The sequence below is a fragment of the Odocoileus virginianus genome, chromosome 20 (genome assembly GCF_023699985.2).
Source record: "Odocoileus virginianus isolate 20LAN1187 ecotype Illinois chromosome 20, Ovbor_1.2, whole genome shotgun sequence".
Lineage (NCBI taxonomy): Eukaryota > Metazoa > Chordata > Mammalia > Artiodactyla > Cervidae > Odocoileus > Odocoileus virginianus.
This window is the reverse complement of record NC_069693.1, coordinates 38,613,378-38,634,895: the sequence shown is the minus strand read 5'-3', so window position 1 is coordinate 38,634,895 and position 21,518 is coordinate 38,613,378. Positions and strand designations below refer to the sequence as shown.

General features: G+C 34.2%; 1 protein-coding gene across 7 annotated transcripts in view; it reads left to right on the top strand.

Annotated features, from left to right (window-relative positions):
- The window catches only part of CHD9 (chromodomain helicase DNA binding protein 9), a 228,889-nt gene that overhangs the window by 102,432 nt on the left and 104,939 nt on the right, over positions 1-21,518 (top strand). The window lies entirely within an intron of this gene.

Here is a 21,518-nt window from a genome sequence, read left to right as displayed (position 1 = left end):
ATGTGCATATTTTGGTGTAGATTTATACTGTTTCTGTAGTCTTATATTTGAGTCCTTCATTGATTTGCTCAAAACAGTAAACCTCTATTATTTAGATTTTTAAAAAATATATATCTTTTATAAGATATTAAGACATCTTTTGTAATTTTCAGTTATGATTGCCTTTGACAGAAAGATTTATTATCAAAAACAAAAACTTAATAACCATAATTAAAGGGAAAACAGTAGATTGGGAATGTTTTATTGCCAATATAATGGACATAGAGTTAATATTCCTATAAAAATAATTTGATAATTTGATGAGATCTCATTAGTTGATGATTAAATAAAATGTAAAAGCTGAAATTCACAAAAGTCAGTAAACTTGACATTCAGAATGATATGCAACTTTAGTAATAATTCAGTTGCAGTGTGGTTTCATTTTTATCTACTAGAAAAAAATTTTTAATTTGATGCTTAATATTGGCAAATTTATGGTGAAATTGGAACTCACATAGCTTTGTAATTGATACAGATATTTTGGAAAGCAATTTGGTGGCACGTGGCATATTTGAGTATAAAAACTTTATTACAATAACCCAAATATGGCTAAAGTAATATACCCAAAGATAATTCTCTTGCTGTATCTAGAAGGGAAAATTGGAAACAGCACAATTTGTTATCACATCTATATTGGATGGACAGTTATAGGCATTAAAAAGACTTTGAAGGCTGATAATATGTTAATAATGGTGGAAAAGTATAATTCAAAATTAAGATCCCAGTAAAGTGGTTAAGAGTACAGGCTCTGGTACCACACTACCTGGGTTAGAATCTTGGCTCATGTTACTTATTAAGTGTTAATAATTTCGGTGCATCTCATTTGCTTCATCTTTAAATACGGGATAATAATAGGGCTTTGATAAGAACGAAGCGAGTTATAACATGTAAAGTGCTTAAAACTAAAAAAATAAATAAAGTGCTTAAAACTGTGCCTGGCATATCATACATGCTTAGCATATAATAAGCACTTAACAAATTTTTTTTATAATTATACTTTTTTCATAGCAGTTTGAAAATATACTTATCAAAAATACTGAAAAGAAATAGGTTGTTTTAGGGTAGCACAATTGCTTTTCTTGCCTTTGGTTTTTATAGTTTTTGTCATATGAATGTATTACTTTAAAATTCTTTTGGTGTATTTAATGTAGTACTTTATCAACTTTCTGAAAGTTTTTTGTTGTTAAAGATTTATAAAATTGCTTTAATACCTTGTTTACCTGTGAGATTTGGTAGACAATGAAATATAGCATGGTTCTTGAAATTAAGTGTTTATGGACCATTTTTTTTTTATTTCAAAGCTTTGAAGTGTCTGAAAAGGATAAAATCTGTATCTTTTGCTTTGTGGGTCATGATGTTTTCAGTACAGCTTTTGAATTGTCTAGATAGATTTAAGATATTTAAAAGCAACTTGTAAATTCTCTTCCTCCGCTTCTTTCTGTGGCCTGAATATAATAATATTATGATTTTGCTCCCTCTACTGGAAGAGGGTCAAGCATCTTGGACCTTGGGGAAAAACCACTGATCAAACCCAGGATCATGTATTCATTTTTTATGTATATTTCTGACTAGTTTGACTAATTAATTTGTCCAACATATAACTGAAGTTATTAAATCTGAAATTTATTTCCTTAACTTTATTTTTCTAAGGACTTTTTTTAAATTCATGTTTTCCTAAACATGTACTCCTGACTTTAAAAAGAAGTTAAGACTTTCTTCTATAGATTTGGAATGAATGGAGAATAATTGTAAATATCTAAAATAGTCCCCAATACTAATATTTAGATATTAGTACTAAATCTAAAACTAATACTCAACCTTAATGCTATCTGAGAGAAATTCTTTTCACACCAATCCATCAGCCTTTAATAAATCATCTTATTTGCACTGATAGATTCATAAGGCTTTATTTAAATCTACTCATCTTCTTGTTTCAGAGTTTGTTTCATTTTGCTAACTTACTCTTTTTGTTACATGTTTAAAATCTGATAAAGGGCAAATGTTTTTGAATACTTATATGACTTACTGAAAGTCTGTTCTCAAGTTTCCTATTATTTCTTTGTGTTAAGACTTAGAGTTGTGAGTTTGTGATTGTGGGGGTGGAGAGAAGAGATGGATTGGTAGAGAAGGTAGGAGATTATAATATGGTTAATAGAGATTGGATATAGATTTTATATGTATAGAATTATGTCAGATGTTCCAATATGTGAAATTAAGCTATTCAGTATGTATAATTTATGATAAATTTTGGCAGAGCATATATGTCTTTTATCAGAATTTTTTGGCATTTTCTAAACGATAATGGTTACTACATAGCCAAAATGTTGTATTATTACAGTTTTCCCCAAGTTCTATGAAAAGAAATTTTTTCTTATTTTTTTTTTTAAGTTTCTTACTTAAATGCAGTAATTTCATTTCAGACTAAATTAGCATTGTTAAGTATGTGTGTAGAAGTTAACAGATTAAAAACTAAGAAAGTGGCATAATTTTTGGTTTATTAGAATTCACATATTGTTATAGCCAAAACAAGATATTCATTAATCTATCGTTGGAAGACTCATGGATGGCACTCTATAATTGTAGAAACCTTCCCTGAGAGTATTAAGTATGTAAAGAGTATCTGTAAGCCTTGCTTTTTCTTATTCCCCAATTGAGGTGGAGTATTCGTGGATATAATTTCAAAATCTTAGAATCTGTGTCAGTCATTAAAAACAGTGAATATTGCTGAGAAAATGTCTTATATAATTGACTCTAGAATTTTACCATTTAAAAAAGAGAAAAGAAAAAAAGTGAGGTTCTACAGGAAGCATTTCTAAATGTAAATACAAAACATAATAGAGAAAATACTAACTTATTTACATCTCTGGTTGTTAGAGCAAAGGAATATTGAGAAAATAATACCATAAATTTTTCCTTGCTCTTTTATGATAAATACTGCTCTTTAGTGACACAGAATCTTTCATTTTTGTCTGATTATTTGTTAAGTAGAAATACTATATGGAGCACTGTGATCTTTGAATGTTTGTAAATTAAATTTACTGTAAAATTTCTATAGCAGTGAAAGATATGTGGGATATCTAAAATAGCTATCAGCATAGGAAATAGAATTTTAGGAGGTATATAATTGTACATAATTCCTTGTTGGCTTTTGTATTCTGATGAATTTATAACTTTATTTACCACTTTGAATTTTTTTTTTTTAATTTTCCCTGAAGGTAGGGAAACCTGTCGTTTTTATAAGCTTTAAAAAAAAACTTAGAGAAAGGTTTGAACAGCCTATGTAAGGCACATTTTAAAATACTGGATTTGGGGGAATTCCCCAGTGGTCCAATGTTAAGACTCTGCACTTTTCACTGCCAAGGGCCTGGGTTCAATCCCTGATTGAGGAACTAATATCCCACAGGTCACACAGTGAGGCCAAATAAATAAATAAGAAAATATTGGGCTTCTTTTCTGACAAAAAATTTAATACATAATTATTATTTAAAAATTGAACAACATAGAAAACAGATGAAAAATAAGTTACTTGTAGTATCACTACAAGAAGATACCATTGTTGACATTCTGTAAGTTTCCAGTGAGACCTGCTTTCTCTCTTCCCTATGTATTTTTGCATTTTTAAGAACAAAGTTGGGACCATATAGTTTATGATTTTTGGCAAATTGCTTTTTTGTAATTATTATTAATGCAACAAATTATTGTTATATTTTGCAACAAATTATTGCAACAAATTAATATGTTGCAGGCATTTTTCATGTTGTAAAATATTTTTCTGAAAGTGATTTTGAATGGCTAAAAGTTTGCCTTCTTAAGTTTGCTAAGAGTGCTGAGTGCTGAGTTGCTTCAGTTGTGTCCAACTCTTTGTGAGCCCATGGATTGTAGCCCGCCAGGCTCCCTTGTCCATGGGATTCTCCAGGCAAAAATACTACAGTGAGTTGCCATTCCCTTCTCCAGGGGGGTCTTCCCGACCCAGGGGTCCACCTATGTCTCTTATGTCTCCTGCCTTCTTTAGCCAGTGGGTTCTTTACCACTAGCGCCTGGGAAGCCCGAGGTTGCTAAAGTGCAATATAAAAGTAAAGTTGTTATTGAGATCTGGAAAAAATCTGAGTCAAGGTAATTAAAATATTTTATATTTTTGTTGTGTTTATTACTGTAATAGTTCAGTTTGAAGTAGGTGTTTATTACTGTAATAGTTTGAAGTAGGTGTGTGATAGTAAGCAAAAACTAGAATATGCCCTATGATAGAGCATTATGTTTGTGCCAGTGCTGTTCTAAATGCTTAATATATGTTACTAACACATTGATCCTTCACAGCAGTCCTTTTATTTGGAGTTAGTTAACTCTTTCAATTTTCATTTGAGGAAACTGAGGTACTGAAAAGTTAAGTAATATATCCAAAGTCACACAGCCAGTGACCTGACTAGATTCAGATCGGATTTAGCTCCATTATATATGGTCTTAACTACTTTCACTTTACTTCGGAGTGTATTAATGCAGTGTGATGTTTAACAATAATACATTAAGTGATTCCTCCCTTCTCACCCTGCCCCCTCCCCCTACCCCTTCAGAAATATACCTTACTGATGAGATGAAAACTTGCTTTAGAGTCTTTAAGTGAAGACCATTCAGCTCAGTTATTCTGGCTATTTTGGCAGATAGTTTATTCATTATCAGAGGGAAAGACAACCCCAAAACAAAAAACAAAAGTAAAGTGAAATAGCTATTGTTTCAAAAAGTGTTTTCACTTTTTAAAAAATAAGGTTGTGTTTAAGATGATAACAACAAATGCCCTAAAGATAAACCTTCAAATATTTGAAGGACTTTTGAGGCCGGAATTGCATCTACCAAGTGGAAGTCACAGAAAAGTAGATTAGTATAAGGAAGTTTGAAGTAAAACACTTTCACTGAAAGCCAGGAGGTGGAAAATGGACTAAATTGGTGGTTCTTTTCAGCTATTCTGTGGTTGTGATTTTGAGTTCCTTTGTGAGATGCATTATTCATATTGCCTGTTTAGCTCCCGAGTGGCTATTACAAATAATGAAGAAAAGTAAAGATATGTGACAAGTTCTCTGCTATCCAGGAGTACCTGGGAATTATTTATCACAGATGGGTGAATTTTCCAGGTAGTGGAAGTGTGTTCTCGTGAGCTTCAAAACCTTTAATTTTATGGCTTTCTCCCAACCCCCACCCCAAGAGTGATGGTAATGGTGGTAGAATGATCAGTTAAGATGAAAAAACTCTTAAAAGTTTTATAGGGAGGTCCTGTATGTTCAAATTTGTAATGATTATTTTTTTTTGTTTGTTTGTTTTTTTTAATTTTTATTAGTTGGAGGCTAATTACTTTACATCATTACAGTAGTTTTTGTTATACATTGATATGAATTAGCCATGGATTTACATGTACTCCCCATCCCAGTCCCCCCTCCCACCTCCCTCTCCACCCGATCCCTCTGGGTCTTCCCAGTGCACCAGGCCCGAGCACTTGTCTCATGCACCCAACCTAGGCTGGTGATCTGTTTCACCCTAGATAATATACATGTTTCAATGCTGTTCTCCTGAAACATCCCACCCTCGCCTTCTCCCAGATGTAATGATTATTGTTACACCTCCAGGAATCACCCTCACTTAAATAAGAATTTTAGATATTTCAAAGTTATCTTAGCAGTACAACTAATTTTTCCTTTAAATGAAATCATTATTAGAAAACAAAGCGGAAAACTTCCTAAAACTGAATGTAAATCTAAAGCAAGGAATTTGTTATACTTTGCTCATACCCATTGAATTCAGAGGATCCTGAGGTCTTTGCTAGTTACTTTTGGTTTTGGGTTTTTTTAATAGTGGTAACTTTTCCTGCATCAAAAAGTCAACATATAATGAATAGTTTCAAAATTTGTCATTCCATTTATGTCCCAGACAAAAAGAAGAGAAAAAAACGACCTAAGTAGTATTTCGATTGTTTCATTGAATAAATTCTTATAAAGTAACATCCCTCTATTTATCAAAATTTATTTGCATCTTTATGCATTTGGTATGCTATTGCTTATAAGATGTTACAAAATTCTTAGTTGTTTAAGCTAATACACAAAGTAGAATTCTGTGAAGGAATTTCCTGTTCAGTTGGTTTTTGTTTTTTCAGATAAAGTGGACTAGTTTTTTTGGTTTTGACATTTCTGTCGAATCTTCTATATTAAAACATTGTTTGGACTGGAAATTTGTGTAATATTAGCAACTTCTGAAATACCTTAATTATTAAACTGTGTACTATATTAGAGGGATTGAGTTCTGCACTGAGTAATGACACTAGTTGTTAACAGTAGCTTTAAGGCTGTTGACTTCTGACATGCATACTTAAGGGTAAGAGGTGAACAGGAAGTGAATTCCAGGGGTGGGGAAGAGGCGGCAGTTGGTGAGAAATTTGTGGATTTGTGCAGTGTGTGAAGAGCATGAGATTCAAGCCAAACTTCAAAGTAGGTCTAACAGAGTTTTATTGTATTCAGGTTTTTTGCTTTTGTGTTTTACTCTTTCTTGCTATTTTTTTTAAATGGAAGTGCAGTTGATCATATAAGTTACAGGTATAGCATGGTACTTAATTTTATTGAGGTGCACTCCCAGATACCTTAGAACTACTCAGTCATTTATCCTTATTAATGTCTGAAATTGAAAAAAATGTGTTAGGGGCTACTGAACCATCAAACATTATTCCTATTATGATAATATGAATACTTTGGAATATTTAAATATGGGAGATCAGGTTTCTTTATTTGGATAGTTGGACTGAAATGATTTTAAACTACAGAAATATTTTAACACAATATGCTATGAATAATACATGGAAGGAGATGGTAAGCACATAGGGAGCTTAGACTACAGTTACCAGTTAAATAAAATCTGGTAATTTACTATAGTCAACTATGCAAATAATAACTTGCACATTTATTATGCAAGCACTACCTTACAAATTATGAAAGGAAGGCGGTCTTCTTTTTTGTATTGAAGTTTTATATTATTTGCAATATTATCTTCCTTTCAGGTATACAGCATAGTGATTAAGTATTTTTATGGATTATATTGCATTTAAAGTTATTATGAGGTAATAAGGGCTAAGAGCCAATCGTTAAGCAAAGTTTTTTGCTATATTAATGTACGCTTGTGTACCTGAAGAGTTTATGTTGAACATTTCCATTTCCTAGGATTATAGAATTTTAGAGCTGGATAATATTTTACCCTATCCTAATAAAAAAGCAGAAACAGTGTTAGGTCATTTTGCTTGCTGTCATACAACTGGTTAACATTCCTTCTTATAGTTTAAACGCTATAGTATTTAATCGTGATCAGAAATGAGAATTGCCAGGCACTTACAATTAATGTGTTATAAATATTGATATTTTTGAGTTGCTCAGTTTTGTTTTTGTGTGGGATTTTTTTTTTCTATGTCTGTCTTTCAGTGTGTTTTAAGTTTTTAGCCACACTTCTAGTGTTAAAAAAACACACACTTACTGTATCTGTCTGCTGCTGCTAAGTCGCTTCAGTCGTGTCCGATTCTGCGTGACCCCATAGACCGCAGCCCACCAGGCTCCGCCGTCCCTGTCAAAAGTAGATGTAAACTGTGTATGTGTGAATGACTAAACTTTGTGTAACATCCATGTTTTGGAAATGTTGCATATTTGCTGCTTCTGTTTGTTCAGTATTTATTAGATATCTACCAGGTGTAAGAGATTGTGCTGGGCACTGAGGTTACAAAAATGAACCAGATGTGGTCCTTTGCCTTTGAACAACTCAAACTGAAAATTAAGTCATACTTTCCCATTGATCTGTATAGTAATTTCAGAGGTGTTCTCTTTTCAGTTGTGATTCAGTTTCAGTTGACAGAGGTTTCTAGCACTCCTCAGCTCTCCAACTAAGTGATTTTGAATGAGTGATGATTATAAACAATTCATTTCCTTGATCCATCTGATTTAAAGAAGGTATTCCTCTAAGTTTCTAAGATGAGTTCTTTGTTACATGACATTTTGTCATTCTGTACCTACTTGATCCTTTGTATGCGTTTATATCCGTATTTTAATGTATGTACATAAAATATCCAACTGCTCTTGTAAATGGCAGAGTCAAGAGAGCAGGCCCTTTTCTTTTGAGTTTCTAATCTGTTTAATTTTATTACAAACTATTTGTTACAAAACTTTTAAGAAAAAAAACTGTGATTCAACTTTTAGCACTACTTTTTTGTCAAAAGAGAAATAACTACTTACTGAGAGATACATTATATTTAAAAGATTACATTGCTAGATAAATTTCCTAGGATTTTTTTCCCTCTAAATACCTCAAATGAAAGTAAGACTTTCAGAAGTAATTTTTTAAAATTAATGTGGTAAATAAACATTGAATGTAATTAGAAATAGAAATATATTTGCATAATATTTTGAGTGGTTTACTTACATTGTTTGAATTTTTTATAATAACCTGAGGTATATATAAGTTGGTATTATTTCTCAGGGTTTACAGATTAAGTACTTGAGATATCAAGAGGGAAAGTAACCTATCTAAAATCTTTAAATTCATTGTGTTTTCTACCACATCAACTCAAAAGAACATAAACAACAAATATATTCATTGAGCACCTGCTGTTTATATATCAGGTACTGTGCTGGGTACTGACATTACAAATAGAAAGAGACCTCTAAGGCTACACCTGCAAATCTGTATTTTTGTTATATTACAAGAATAAAGACGACTTCCAGTCAACTTAAGCAATATTAGAAATATGAATATTATTAATTTCTTAATCTGTTTATATTTATAGTAATATTTACTTTTCCTAACTTTTTATTCAGGAAAAAAATAAACTTAGAAGTTGAAAGGATAATATAGTGGACATCCATGTACCATTCACAAAGACTTAATGGTTTTTTGCTTGCCTCATTTGTCTTCTCACTCTGCTTTCATTTTAAATAAAAGTTACTTTTACTATGTGATAAAACTTATCATCAATAACAGAATATCATATGACCAAAATTCAGATATCTTTTAATTATCCTAGTAATTTTTATAGATGTTTATTTTATTTTATTTTATTTTATTTTATTTTTAGATGTTTATTTTAAAAGACAGGATCCAGTCAAAGATCAGGCATTGCATTTAGTTATGTGTCTTTAATATTCTTTATCCTAATACAGGGGTTTTCATGCTTTTTTGTTGTTCTTTTCCAATGTCACCATTTTTTTAAAATCTATACTCTGTCTGTATTTATCTAATTATTTCTTCATACTTCAAATTAAACATTTCTTGGCGAAGGTGCCACATAGATGCAGTTCTTTTGGGTCATATTAGGTCATATTAGGAGTTTGTCCCATTATTGGTGATGCTAAGTTTTATCACTTAGTAAAATTACCTTCACTCCTTTGTAATTAGTAAGTGGGATTTGGCTATAAAGAGTTGGATCCATAGATTAAAAAATACTGCATATGTTATAGTCTGTTGCCCTTACTGTTCTTTTTGAATATTTTGCCAGTGGGAATCTTTGCAAGCCAACTGTGTGCCCTTCTAATGTGTCCTCTTTATTAAGAAGATGTATTTAATTGCTTTGCCTCAGACCTGGAATCAGCCATTTCTTTAAGGAGCTCATTTACTTTGCTTATACCATGTAATGTAATGGATCTGAGTACTATTTGTAATTTCTTAGTTGGGTTTTTGTGTTAGAACCTTGTGATCCAGAAATTTTTGATTCACTTTCATAAGTACTTTGTCACCATCTATTATTTCATGTGGTGCTATGTATGAAATAAGATGTGGTCCTTGCTTGGTATTTGATTTAGGTTAAACTCATGTTGAACAGAGGGGTTTGAGTTTTTCTTAATAAGTTAGATACAAATTTTTGAGAGCATACTATATGCTGAGCACTAATATAGTTGTGGTTCTAAGACAGCTTTGTTTATAAGACATTCATTTGTTTATGAATTCAGTAAATATATTTTGAACACCTGTCATATGAACAAAGTTAGTGGAGGTGATGAAATTCCAGCTGAGCTGTTTAAAATTCTAAAAGATTATGCTGCTTAAGTGCAGCACTCAATATGCCAGCAAATTTGGAAAACTTAGCAGTGGCCACAGGACTGAAAAAGTTTTCATTCCAATCCCAAAGAAGGACAATGCCAATGAATGTTCAAACTACTGCGCAGTTGCACTCATTTCACATGCTAGCAACGTAATGCTCAAAATCCTTCAAGCTAGGCTTCAGCACTACTTGAATTGAGAACTTCCAGATGTACCTGCTGGATTTAGAAAAGGTAGAGGAAACAGAGATCAAATTACCTATATCTGTTGGATCATATAGAAAGCAAGGGAATTCCAGAAAAACATCTACTTCTGCTTCATTGACTATGCTAAAGCCTTTGACCGTGTGGATCACAACAAACTGTGGAAAATTCTTAAAGAGATGGGAATACCAGACCACCTTACTTGCCTCCTGAGAAACCCATATGCAGGTCAAGAAGCAACATTTAGAACCGGACATGGAACAATGAACTGGTTCCATTGGGAAAGAAGTACATCAAGGCTATATACGGCCACCCTGCTTATTTAAATTCTATGCAGAGTACATCATGCGAAATCCCAGGCTGAAAGAAGCTCAAACTGGAGTCAAGATTGCCAGGAGAAATGTCAGTAACCTCAGATATGCAGAGGACACCACCCTTATGGCAGAAAGTGACAAGAAACTAAAGAGCCTCTTGATAAAGGTGGAGGAGGAGAGTGAAAAATCTGGCTCAAAACTCAGCATTCAAACAGTGAAGGTCATGGCATCTGGTCCTGTCACTTCATAACTAATAGTTGGGGGAGTGGAAACAGTGACAGACTTTTATTTTCTTGGGCTCCAGAATCACTGCAGATGGTGACCGCAAGCATGAAATTAAAAGATGCCTTCTCCTTGGAAGAAAAACTATGACAAACGTAGATAGTATATTAAAAAGCAGAGACATTACTTTGCCAGCAAAGGTCCTGTGTATAGTCAAACCTATGGTTTTTCCAGTAATCATGTGCAGATGTGAGAGTTGGACCATAAAGAACGCTGAGCACTGAAGAATTGAGGCTTTTGAATTATGTTGGAGAGGACTCTTGAGAGTCTCTTGGACTGCAAGAAGATCAAGCCAGTGAATCCTAAAGGAAATCAGCCATGAATATTCATTGGAAGGACTGATGCTGAAGCTCTAATACTTTGACCACCTGATTTTAAGAACTGACTGAGTGGAAAAGACCCTAGTGGTGGGAAGGATTGAAGGCAGGAGGAGAAGGGGTCAACAGAGGATGAGATGGTTGGATGGCATCACTGACTTGATGGACATGAGTTTGAGCTAGCTCCAGGACTTGGTGAAGGACAGGGTAGCCTGGTGTGCTGCAGTCCATGGGGCTGCAAAGAGTCTGACATGACTCAACGACTGAATGACGATTGGGAATCTACTGTTTGAGGTGCTGAGGGAGGGGCAGAGTTGATGCCCATATACTGTTGTTACGACTCAAAACTTCTATTGTGAAACTGCCTAAAAAGGTGTCATGGGAAGTTAAACATGGGGTGATTTTGTGTTCATCTGGCTCCTGCATTCTTCTGTAGCTTGTTGAAGACAATACACTGGAACTAGGATTTGAAACCCCATCATCTTCCAGTTACATTCCAATGCCCCCTGCTAGCAAAGCTTAACATTGTGCCACTGACAGAGAAAAATGTGTACAAGTTTCTACTCCTTTATTGTAGTGCAGACAATGAAGTATAGATTTAGACCTGAGGGGTGATAAAGTGACATCTGGCATGTAAAGTAAGCCTTGGGTGAGGTATTGTTTAGTACTTTTTGTTTTATTATTTTAGTGGTTGCTTTAAGATTAATGGTATACATATTTGACTTATCACAGTTTACCTTCAGTTATAATATACATCTTCAATATGAATATATTTGACTGATATTACAGTGTACTTCCATTTCCCACCATCCTGGCCTTTGTACTTTTGTTGTTGTTTATATAAGTTATAAACTTCACACTAAATTTCTGCTAATGTTCCTTTAGGCAGTCAATTATCTTTGAATACAATTTTATGAATAAGAAAAAAACATATTTTATATTTAACTAAATGTATACCATTTCCAGTATTCTTCATTTCTTCATGTCGATGCCAAGTTTCCATCTGACACAATTTTTTTCTGCTTGAAAGACTTCATTTAACACTTTTTGTAGTGCAGGTCTGATAGTCATGAATTCTTTTAATTTTTTGATGTCTAAAAAGTTTTATTTCCTCTTTGTTTTTGAAAGACATTTTTGCTGGATATAGACTTCTAGGTTGACAGTGGTTTTTCTTTTTATCCTTTAAATATGTTGCTCTGCTGTCTTCATTTTTCCTTGTTTCTGATGTGAAGACTTCTGTAATTCTTCTTTGTTCCTCTGTGTGTAACATGTTTGTTCTCTGCTAACTTTTATAAAGCTACTCTTTTATTATTTTTAAGCAGTTTGATTCTGATACTTGGTGTGATTTTATTCATGTTTCTTCTGCATGAGTTTCGTTGAGCTTTTTAGATCTGTGCTTATAGTTTTTTGTCAAGCATGAACATTTTTCTTTGAAATTTTTTTTGTTTTTCTTCTCCAACATAGGTAGAGTAGACTGAAGTTGTACCACAGCTCACTCATGTGTGTATATGTGTGTGTGTATTTTCTATAGCTTTTTCCTTGTTGTTAGTTTTGAATTTTATTTTTGTTTTGTGTTTGGATAGTTTTTATTAATATGTATTCACTACTCTTTTCTTTTGTTGTGTAATCTGTTAATTCCAGCCAATGTATTTTTTAAATCTCATTTTCATTCGTTTTATGTCTTCCATGTCTATACTTAGCAGACTTAATCTTTCCTCTAATTTACTGAACATTTGAAATATAATTATACTAACCATGTTGCTTTTCCTTGTCTACTATATCTATTATCTGTGCCATTTCTGAGCCTGCTTCTATTGATTGATTTTTCTTCTTAATGTAGGTTGTATTTTCCTGGCACTTTGCATGCCTGATAATTTTTGAATGGATGCCAGACATTGTGAATTTTACCCTGTTGAGTGCTAGGAAAGTTTTGCATTTCTGTAAATATTCTTGAGTTTTGTTCTGGGATAGAGTTAAGCTACTTGAAAATTGGTTTGTTTTTATAAGATCTGTTTTCAAGCTTTGTTTGGATGGACAGTCTTTAGGACTAATTTTCCCCCACAACTGACACAATAATAGCATTGTGAATTCTCTTTCCAGTGCCTTGTGAAATAGAAAATTTTCCAGTCTGGCTGATGGGAAGGGGGATGGACTATCCCTGGCCTTAGTGTGAGATCTCTATTCCTTTCAGGTTGTTTTGGGCCTCGGGGAACTTCATAAACTGGTAGTATCGACCAGTACTTATCTAAAGCCTTGAGAGGAGACCTTCTGAAGATCTTCAGAGGTCTTTCCCTGTGATGCTCTCTCTGCTGCAGAGTGTTCCCCTGCAGGCTGGTCGCTTTGATTCCCCTGAGCCTTCAGCTCTGTCTCCTCAGCTCAGGTGGTGAGAGCCCACCTGACTCCCTGGTCCCCCTGCTCTGCAGCTTAAAGGAGGACAGCAGTCAGCCGTGGCTGATTGCGTCCCTCCTCTCACGGGCCACTGCCGTGGGCCGCCTGCTCTCCACCCTCCAGAAACTACTGTTTTATACATTGTGTTTGATTTTCTGGTTGTTTTAAGTGTGAGGATGAATCCAGTTCCTGTTACTCCCGCTTGGCTTTCATTGGAGGACTTGAAACACCATTTAATGACTGTGTAATAATTTATAATATAGAAGTAGTATGATTTCTGTAGCCAGTTTGCCTTGTATAGTATAACCAGTATCTTTGTAGGTAATTATTGTGTGTACCTATAATTAGATTCCTAGAATATCAAGGTAAATGTACAGACTTTGCTTTGATGATTTATACAGTTATGAATAATAATAAGAGTACAATAACAATACAATACAATAATAAGAATACAATACAATATGAGAATAACAATACAATAACAAGAATACAATAACAATTGTGATAATAAGAATGCCAATAAACATTGAGCAGTTATACTTAAAAGATCATGTCTTGACATATTTTTTTCATTGTCAGAACAACTCTGAGGTAGATCTTATCATCTCCTCTTCTTACAGATATTGACTTGAAGTACAGAATAATTACATAGCTTGTTCAGGGTCATACAGATGGTGTTGAATACATTTTTATATGTCATCACATTTTATCCTACTCTTCATTATGGCACTTTAATTTGTAAATTAAAAAAAAAAAGCCTCAAGGTATCACAGTTTATAAGTCACAGAGCAAAGACTAACACGGATTTGAGAAAACTAGATAGTGAGAAAAGATAGAGGGAATCCCCTGGAAGTCCGGTGGTTAGGGTTCTGTGCTGTCCCTGCCAAGGGCCTGAGTTCCATCCCTGGTTGGGGAACAAGCCTCATGTACTAGCCCCCCCCCAAAAAAAAAGAGAAAGAAAAGGTAAATCAATTCATGATTTTGTAATACATAATTCAGTAGTTTGCTTAGTTGTTTTAATAACTATTTACATAATATTTATTATAAAATAATCTTATATAATTCCAGGTTAAATTCATAAGCATCTTAGATATTGTAGTACTGCAGGGAATAGTACTTTTTTTTTTAATCAGATAATCTGATTTCCAAAGTGTTGTATTTTATCTTGTAAAACTGCTGTTTTTTACTTTCTTTTTTTTTTCTTTTTTTGGCTTGACTCTGTTTCTTTGTAACTTACTCTTTCAGCACTTTCTTATTATTACTCATGTGGTTGTATCTCTTACTGAATTGAGCCATAATTACTAGAAAGTTTAATTCATGAATTTTTGTCACCAGACAAATGAGTTATTTATGAAGAAGATAAATCAGTTTTTCTGTTCTTGGTATCTGTCATTCATTTCTCAGTTCCATTGTTGGATAATAAATATTTTGCAGGTTGGTTTTTGAACGTAAGTTTCTTTGATAAAGTAGGAATAGCACTGGATTTGTAGTAATGAGAGCTAGGCTCGAGTCCTAGCCCTGTTGTCTACTATTGTAGTAGTCTTAGGCAAGTTTTCTCATTTGTAGTATGTGGCTGTATATTTTTTAACATTTTTTATTAATAAATGTGACATAAATTTGAAAGTGCCCTGTAAATTGTAAAGTCAGCTTATTATTTGATGATTCCTTTCTTCAAGGATTTAAAAAAAAATTATAACTAGAAAGACCTTTAATTATTAATCAACTTTTAAAAATTTTATAGTTACAGAAACTGAAGCCCAAGTGGCATAATCTAAAATCTGATTCTATTTCCTTTTATTGTTTTTTTTCTTACATAACATTTTTTTACACTCCCCTACTTTCTTATGTAACTATTTCTTTAACTCATTTTTATCCTGGCTTGCCTCTAAAATTTGTGAGTCCCAGGGAAAGAGTACAAATGTAAGCTCTTAAATTGTATGTCAAAATATTTAAAGTTGTGACATCAATAAATTGTTAAATATGTTCTGTTCTTCTTTGAGAAATAGAAGCATTTGTTTGAAAATAGAATCTTTGGGCCCTATGGAGTTCCACACCCAGAATATGGCAGAAATAGGTCATTCTACTTATCTTTCCACTCCTGTTGCTATCTTGTATTTCAAGTGGCCTCACAAACACAATGTGGACTTTTCAGCCTGCACATCCAGGCTCCCCTTTGCTCTTCCCATCTCTTTACCCTTGCCGTACAAAGTGTTCCTTGCCAAACAAGGTTTTCCTTGAGAGAACAAACCTAGGGAATAGACCCAGGTGGGCTCTGCAAGTGAGTGTGAAACTGTTTTAGGTAGGGAATTCCTACATACCTAGAGCATGTTCTAGAAGAAGGAAGAGGTAGTACATTCTTTTGGCCTTGAGGAGGGGTGTGACAGAAGAATCAAACCCTCTAAACACTGCAGCTCAGGGAAGAGGGACTCCTCTTATCTGATGTAAAGGAAGATGTTTCCTTCACAAGGAAGAGGGACTCCTCTTGCCTGATGTGAAGAAAGGTGTTTCCTTCACAAGGAAGAGGGACTCCTCTTGCCTGATGTAAAGAAAGACGTTTCCTTCACAAGGAAGAGGGACTCCTCTTGCCTAATGTAAAGAAAGGTGTTTTCTCCACAAGGAAGAGGGACTCCTATTGCCTGATGTAAAGAAAGGTGTTTCCTTCACAAGCAGTGACACAGATGTGTGAAGTGTGTTGTGAGAGCCGGGAAGCTGGGGATGTAGGTAGCAATCTTGTCTAAGACCAAGAGAAAGATTTTCTCTTTGTGGAAATCTTGATCATTATCCATACCTTGGGCTTTATATCCGTCGATTCAAATATAGTTGATTTGTGAATTAAGAGTTTGTAGACTGTATAGTTTTAAATTTTTCTTAAAAGCAAAGTTATCAGTATTCTTAGGATTAAAGTGAAATTGTCCTATTAATATATATGTGTGTTTCCAGTCAATGAATTGTTAGTATGGTAGTGGATTAGAACAAGTTATTTTCTAATGAAAAATATTCAGTATCCAAAAACAAATAAAATGAACTAAATAAATAAAAGTAGTAAATAAATGTTCTTTCATTTCAGTAGGTGTTAACATTTTGCCTTTTTTGCTTTATTTATAGATAAGTTCATAGATTTTATTGTTTGGGGTGGTATGATTTGAAAGTCAATTCCAGTCCTCACAGGATTTTACCTCAATACTTCATATTAAAATCTCCTAAAGAATGAGAGATAGGTTTTTAATACAACCATTATCACACCGAAGATCAGTTCAATTCAGTCGCTTAGTTGTGTCCAGCTCTTTGCAACCCCATGGACTGCAGCACTCCAGGTTTCCCTATCCATCACTAACTCCTGGAGCTTACTCAAACTCATGTGCATCGAGTCAGTGATGACGTCCAACCATCTCATCCTCTGCTGCCCTCTTCTCTTTCTGCCTTTAATCTTTCCCAGCATCAGGGTCTTTTCCAGTGAGTCAGATCTTCACATCAGGTGGCCAAAGTATTGGAGTTTCAGCTTCAACATCAGTCCATCCAATGAATATTCAGGACTGATTTCCTTTAGGATGGACTGGTTGGATCTCCTTGCAGTCCAAGGGATTCTCTCAAGAGTCTTCTCCAACACCACAGTTCAAAAGCATCAATTCTTTGGCGCTCAGCTTTTGTTACAGTCCAACTCTCACATCCATATTATGGCCACTGGAAAAACCGTAGCTTTGACCAGATGGACCTTTGATGGCAAAGTAATGTCTCTGCTTTTTAATATGCTGTCTAGATTGGTCACTGAAGATAGTCACTAGTAATTTCACATTTCACTTAAAATCTTATTCATATTCAAGTTTTTCCAACTGTTAGGATAAACTACTGAATTTTTAAAATCATTTTTACTTAAGATATCCCACTGAAATGGTTTTGGTCATGACTTTAGAATTAAAAATATATCCAAGTCTTCATTGCTTTGTCATTAAAATTTTTTTAAATAATCCTGGCATACCAATTTAAATTATCCTGACATACAAATTTTATGTATTTTCTTGTTGCCAGGATGTCTTTTGAGGAACAGTGGTCTGTAAGTAGCTATGAATTCTTTCTGACATTTTAAAAATTAATTACCTTTCCCCTTTGTTTTAACGTGCCTTCTAAATGTATTTTTCCTTCAGGGAAAACGTTGGCTAAAATTGGGATAAATGAAAGGGATTTACATAATTTGAGGAAAACAAGTGAGTTACTGCAATCTCTTAGATTTCTTTTGAGGGAAGAGAAGAATGAGAGATTATAAATATTTGAAAACTGTTTTAGTGATATATTAAGGCAAAAATATAGATGACAGTACTTCTGGTGAGAATAAACCATCTAGACTTCTTGAAATGTAGAGTAAAGGTTAGACCAATTACTTCTCATAGCTACTCAGTTTTTGACACTTGCTCATCAGTTTTTCTGGGATCTGTTTCTATGGATTCAGGGATCTGAATTCAAGAATCCATATAGATTCTATGGATCTGCTTCACTACAAAGTCTTAGGCTGATTATTCTTTCTCCAATTTCTTGGTTCTTTTTTCTCCTGCACACTGATCCACATTCTCCAAGATTCTGGCTAAAGCTCTCTTAGCTTTTCACTCTATATTTTCTACTTCTTTTATTTTATGGTATCCCATAGCCTTCTTGTATTACTTTGTACAAGATACTCCCCAAATACATACCTTCTTAAATCTAATTTAACATTTTTCATTTGAATGTAGACCTCTTTACAGATGGGCAGTGAGGGCTGATAACTTAGATGTACCTCCTCTAGATTACTGCCTCTGCTTTGTTCCACTTTGGTGCCGGGTTAATCCGGTATAGCTTTTATCATAATTTTTCCTGCCCAAAGTCTTCACTTAGCCTGGCACTCAAAGCGTCATACATGACACCATAACTTCCCAAATCTCTCACTACTGTATCACTCATTCATTAAAATAAAATGTTTCCTTTTCCTTAAAAAAGCGAAACAATCAAATCGCAAATCACTGTATACAAACACTTTTAGTTCTGTAGCTATCTCTTTTAGTGACTGATATGTAAGATTAAATAGGATAATATTTGTAAAGAGCTTAAGAAATAGGCACTCAAAAAATATTATCGCCGATTATATCACACTATGCACTGCATGAATTAGCTTGCTTTAATACTGAACACAATCTTTTATAGCTGGTGCCAGTATTATACACATTTTATGGATGAGGGCACTATAGTTTGGAAAGATTGACAAACTTGCCCAAAGTTACATGGCTGATACGTAACAGAAAGAAATTTTAAACCCAAGATTACCTAACTCCAGAGTCACTATTTTCTTTTATTGTTAATGGTTAATTACACACTATTTTTAAGATAGAGAAAATAAGCTAATCTTCATGAAATGAGATTAAATAGATATTCATATTTGCCTTATTTATTTGAAATCTCTCTTAAGGTTGAAAAGATGAAAAAATAGAAATGAGTGTTTTTTTCTTTTTTTTTTTTCAAAATTGCAGTATAATTGCTTTACTATCAGGTAAAGCAGGTATACGTATACATATCTCCACTCTCTCTTGAACCCACTTCCCATCACCCCATCCCATCCATCTCGGTCACCACAGAGCTCCGAGCTGAGCTCCCGTGCTATGCAGCAGGTTCCCACCAGTTACCTGTTTCACACAGAAGTGTTCATATGTCCGTCTTACTGTCCCAACATTTGTCTCACCCACCCTTTTCCCGCATGTCCACATGTCTGTTCTCCACATCTGTGTCTATTCCTGCCCTGCAAACAGGGTCATCTGTAAAACCTTTCTGGATTCCATACATGGGCATTGTTGTTCAGTCACTCAGTTGTGTCTGACTCTTTGCGACCTCATGGACTGCAGCACGCCAGGCTTCCCTGTCCTTCACCATCTCCTGGAGTTTGCTCAAGCTCATGTCTGCTGAATCGGTGATGCCATCCAACCATCTCATTCTCTGTCATCTCCTTCTCCTCCTGCTGTCAGTCTTTTCCACCAACAGGGTCTTTTCCAATGAGTCGACTCTTTGCATCAGGTGGCCATAGTATTGGAGCTTCAGCTTCAACATCAGTCCTTCCAATGAATATTTGATTGATTTCCTTTAGGATTGACTGGTTGGATCTCCTTGTAGTTCACAGGACTCTCAAGAGTCTTCTCCAACACCACAGTTTGAAAGCATTGATTCGTTGGCTCTCAGCCTTTTTTATGGTCCACCTCTCACATTGGTACATGACTGCTGGAAAAACCATACCTTTGATTGTATGGAACTTTGTCAGCAAAGTGATGTTTTTGCTTTTTAATATGCTGTATAGGTTTGCCATAGCTATAGATACTGTGATTATCTTCATTGTGTAGACGATGCAACTGTATCAAACACTGGCTAGGTTTTAAAGATACAAATCGAATATGACCTTGACTTCTAAATAACTACAATATGCTTTGGCAAACATAGCGGTAAAATTACATGTTGTAAAAAGGAAGTGATATCTACACCGAATTTTGAATAAGATCTTTGCTTGGCTACCTTTTAGAGAAAGGGCACTCCAAACAACTGGAACAGTAAATTCAAAGTTATTGATACAACTTAAAAAGAAATGTATTTCAGTATTTCGAAATTGGAGGTATAACTGGAAAAAGAGAAGATGATCATGTTATTCAGAAATGCTAACAATCTAAAATGAGTATAGACTTATTCTATTTCTGTTTAAAACCTTCACATTTTGATTGTAAGTTTTAAAAAATTTCCTTTCTTTCCCCCATCACTAATTACATTGGTTGAAGTAAAGTCTCGGATGTCTTTCAGTATCTTGTAGATTTCTCCTGGTATTGGAGAAGATATATAATATTTCCTTTTTATTTTTTACTATTTATTTGGATAAAAAATATTAAATACCATGATAACACAATAAGGAAAAATAATTTGTTTTTAGTGTCAAGACATCAATGCATTAGAACAGATGGTTTTTTCTTAAATATCTGGGTGTAATAAATCACTATTTACTTAGATTAATGATAGTAAGATTAAATAGTAGGCACTTTAGAGTCTCGATGGGCATGAGTTTGAGTAAACTCCAGGAGTTTGTGATGGACAGGGAGGCCTGGCGTGCTGCAATTCATGGGGTTGCAAAGAGTCGGACACGACTGAGCGACTGAACTGAACTGAACATACAGAAAAGTACACAAATTATAAGTAAATAATTTGATAAATTTTCAGAGACTTAACATCATCTACTTTACCAATCCAGATCAATAAATTGAACATTATCACAATCCTAAAAATCTCCTCAGGCCTCCTCCTAGGCTTGCTTGCCCTATTCCTAAAGGTTCTCACTATTTTGACTTACATGCTCATAGATTAGTTTTGCCTATTATTGAACTTTCTGTGTATTTATGTGGAGTGTGTACCCAGAAGTGAAATTGTTCAGTTGTAGGGCATGTGAATGTAGTGCTAAATCAACCACATATTTAGTAATTTAAAACAGCATCCATTTATTATCTCATAGTTTCCTTGGGTCAGATGTCCAGGCACAGCTTAGCTGGTTTCTCTGCTTAGGGTCTCATAAGACTGCATCCAGCAAGTCCACTGGGTCTGTGATCTCATCGAAGACTCACACCCTCATCTAGGCTCACGGGATTGTTGGCAGAATTCATTTCCTTGCAGCTGTAGCACTCATAACAGCTTGTTTCTTCAGGGCCAGGAGACTCTCTCTGAGCTCTTAGGAAGGCCTAAGCTGTCTTCTTTAATTAAACATTTTTATATTAAGATAATTGCAGATTTATATGTAATTGTAAAAACAGCTAAATCTACTGTATTCTTTACTGAGTTTCTTGGCATATTGATATTTTCCTATGTACAAATTTTTTTATTTTAAGATTTGCATAGGAATATTTAAGGAAACAGTTTTCTCAGTCCAGGTTTCATTGTATGGAATG